The sequence below is a fragment of the Pteropus vampyrus genome, unplaced genomic scaffold (assembly GCF_000151845.1).
Source record: "Pteropus vampyrus isolate Shadow unplaced genomic scaffold, Pvam_2.0 Scaffold54, whole genome shotgun sequence".
NCBI lineage: Eukaryota > Metazoa > Chordata > Mammalia > Chiroptera > Pteropodidae > Pteropus > Pteropus vampyrus.
In genome coordinates, this window is record NW_011888835.1 from 3,739,449 (window position 1) to 3,743,775 (window position 4,327).

The following is a 4,327-nucleotide window of genomic DNA, read 5'->3' on the forward strand; positions in this document are numbered from 1 at the left end:
GGCCTCATTAAACTTTGGAATTCTGTATTACTAAAATACCAAGTGTAACAAGCTGCAACTCTGCCCATGTCTATCCTATTCTTTAAACCTAAAATGTCCTATCTTGTCATCTTTCATGGTCTCACTGCTTAATACTACTTTAAAATAGATTACACAATCAACACCTTTTCCTAAAAAATTACCTACTCAAGGTTTCCATGATTATACAATTAATGGCCCAACCACTACAATATTCAATAATTTAATTATTGAAAAACATAGGTAATTGGTTTTATGATCTTGAATTCTTGTCTTATACAGTATCACCATTACATGGGGGTAACTGTGGCATTATTTAATTACTATGTTTATATAAAAAACTGAACTTAAATTATAATATGAACCTGGATGTTGATTCTATCTTATTTCTAGATTCTACTTTTTATTTGTTTCAGTTTACTAGTTATGGCCATTGAGTTACTTCTAATTTGATCTGGTGACCAGATATGCAAAGTTCTTTAAATCAAAAAGTTATTTTCTTTTTTGATTATTTTAGTAAAATAACTTTTATTAATTATATATTATTTCTCTAAGGCCTTAACTATAATACATCTCATATGTCATTCAGCAAATATGAATCTTCTAGGTGAAAATTTGTATAGCAAGAAAAATATAAGAAACATATTTCTTATAAGAAATATATTTCTCCTGTATTTTAGGAGAAATTTATTGGTAAGAAAAAAAAACCTGGTAAAATTATTTAAAAAATAAGTCATTTAAGAAAATCACAAAAAAGGAAAAACATGAAAAGACAAATGGTGATGAGTTTTTAGAATATTGATATGTGTGTTGAGCCTGCTAATCAATCATATATACACAACTTTTGAGTAAAATAGATATCTTCTTTACTCTTTATGGGGATTATATTGAGGTTTATATTATCCCTGCAAGGAAGCTTCATGATATGCAAAAGCAACAAGCAAATAAAGCAAAATAGAAAACTAAAACCAAAGTAACCATAGATTTTGGTGTTCTTTATACCTGATTTGAATCCCAGTTCTATTATTTATTAATTATGTATTAGATAATATATTAACAACTCTTAAATCATTTTTCTCATTAATAAAATTTTAAAAAGTAATACTTATAAGGCTAATATAATTCAAAGACTTGAAGCATAGTACATTTTCAGTAATTATTAATTTTCTTCCTTTTATTATTAATAACAATATAACAATCATGTTTTCTTAACCAAAAATTAGGACATGTATTCTGATAATTTTTACTTTAAGTTCAGATTGTATCACTATAAAAACACTAAAAAAAAGTTGAAATGTTAATTTGTTAGTAATTTTTACAGCTATTAAGTTATCTTTGTTTAGGTATTGGTAACTGTTAATTACAAGTAGGTGAGGGTTAATCACTCCCAGTGAATTTCATTATCAGTCTAAAAAGAAAGGGATGTCAGACTATATTAAGCCATATCACAGTCATTTGTAAGCAGATAAGCAGAGATTTTCTGATAACCCACTTCTATCATCTAGAATATAATCTCAGCTGTAAAAACAGCTTTGTGGCATTCCAAAAGCACCCTTCCTGAAAAATTTAGCTAAATTCTAAGATAAAAGACTCTAGAGGTAGGATTAGACTAGCCAACTCTGCAGACTCAGGTGCTCTATCTGCACCAGTAGCTGAGCTCAGAACCTTTTAGAATCAAGTCTAAGGTACTATCCCTTAGTATTGTTAAAATAAATTATTATGACATGTTACAATTATAAGGAAGGTTTTATTCAGCACTGTCTTGGTAGATGTCAAGATGCAATAAAGCATCAAGACTTGGCTCAATTTCAAATAGAACAACAAGAAATCTATAGCCAAGGAATAGATTAAGGGCGGGGGGATTAGAGAGAGGTTTGTTTGGTGGATGGAAAATTACTAAGAGGAGACATCTAGGGAAGGGGGAATATTTGTCAAATAGAGTTAACAGAATTCTTAATGAAGGCAGACCAAGGTGATAAGATATCATCTGGGGCATAGAAGAGGATGAGGAATTTAATCAGATACCAAGAATGATAAGATATCAAGTGTGGGGAATTTTTATAAACTGACAGCAGAATTCTTGCTACAAACGGCCTGCACAAGCTTAGTAAGAATAGGGGCCAAGGCTGAGGCCTAGTAGAGAAGATGACGGCAAGGAGCCTGAATTAAGTTTGGTTAAAGAAAGTCTTCATCAGTATAGAGATAAGGCTCACTTGATTTTTATTCTTTGACAGTACAAGAGTGTGGAGATTTTAGAAACTATTTTAAACAAAACACATAGCTTAAAAATTACTAATTTTACCAATCTCCATTTCAAACATCCATTATTGTAATTAGTAAAACTCCTGGGGTAGAGTCAGGGTATGCTTGTACAGATGCTTGAGGAAGCCACCTCTATGTGTGAACCTTCTGATAAATCCTCAATGACTGTACCCATACCAGAAAAAATTTCTGATTAGTTTAACGGAGTGCCCCAAGGCTATAGATGAACACAGATGCACATATTTATTCTTTTTTATTGAAGTATAATAAACATACTATTAGTTTCAGGTGTACTACACAGTGATTTGAGCTTTATATACATCATCAGATGATCACCAAAAGAAGTCGAGTTACCATGGGTCACTACAAAGTTGATACAACATTATTGTCTATATGTCCTGTGCTGCATATTACATTCCCATGACTTATTTATTTAATATCTGGAAGTTTACACCTCTTGATTACCTTCATATATTTTGCCTATCCTCTAACCCTCCTCTCCCCTGACAACTCTCAGTTTGATCTCTGTATCTATGAGTTTGGTTTGATTTGGTTTGTTTATTTCTTAGATTCTACATATAAGTGAAATCCAATGGCATTTGTTCCCTCTCTGTCTGACTTCTTCACTTAGTATGATACCTTCAAGGTTAACCCATGTTGTGGCAAACAGCAAGATTTTGTTATTTTTATGGCGGAGTAATAGTCCATCATATAGCCATCACAACTTCTTTAAACATTCATCTATCAGTGAACATTTAGATTGCTTCCATATTTTGGCTATTGTAAAAAATGCTATAATGAACATAGAGGTGCATATATCTTGCTGAATTACTGTTCTCATTTCTTTGGGTAAATACCCAGAAGTGGAATTGCTGGATCATATGATAGTTCTATTTTTAGTTTTTTTGAGAAAACTTCATACTGTTTTTTACATTCCCATCAACAGTGCATGAGGGTTCCTTCTCCATATCCTCACCAACACTTGATATTTCTTGTTTTTTTGATAATAGCCATTTCAACAGATGTGAAGTGATATCTCATTGTGATTTTGATGTACATTTCTCTTGTGATTAGGGATATTGAGTATATTTTCATGCGCCTCTTGTTGGCTATCCGTATTCTCTTTTGGAAAAATGTCTATTCAGGTCATTTGCCCATTTTTTAATTGGATTTTTTTTTATATTGAGTTATATGAACTGTTTATGTATTTTGAATATTAACCCCTTATTCAGTAATGATTTGCAAATATCTTCTCCCATTCAATAGATTGCCTTTTTGTTTTGTTGAGAGTTTCTTTTGCTGTGTATAAGCTTTTTAGTTTTCTGTAGTCTTATTTGTTTAGTTTTGCTTTTATTGCCCTTGTGTTTGGAGTCAGATCCAAAATCTACTACTACTACTACTACTACTACTACTACTACTACTACTACTACTAATAATGCTAAGAACATTGTCAAGGAGCTTATTGCCTTTTTTTTTTTCCTAGAAGTTATATGGTTTCTGGCCTTACATTCAGGTCTTTAATCTATTTTGAGTTATTTTTGTATAAAGTGCAAAACAGGTGTCCAGTTTTATTCTTTTAAATGTAGCTGTCCAGTTTTCCCAACATTGCTTATTGAAGAGACTGTCTTTTTCACTTGGTATATTCTTACCTCCTTCATCATAGATTAATTGCCCATACATATTAAGGTTTATTTCTGGGCTTTCTATTTTGTTCCATTGATCTATGTGTCTGTTTTTGTTGTTATTTATTTTTGCCAGTACCATGCTGTTCTGATTATAGTTTGAAATCAGGGAGCATGATACCTCTAGCTTTGTTCTTTCTCAGTGTTTCTTTGGGTATTCATGGTCTTATGTGGTTTCATAAAATGTTAAGATTATTTGTTCTAGTTATATGAAAATGGCATTAATGAAAATCCCTATTTTGATAGGGATTGCATTCTGTCTTTAAATTACTTTGTACAGTATGGGCATTTTAACAATATTAATTCTTCCAATTTGTGATCAATTACCATGGTCAACTCTGAAATCTTTTAATGTAAGTATATAT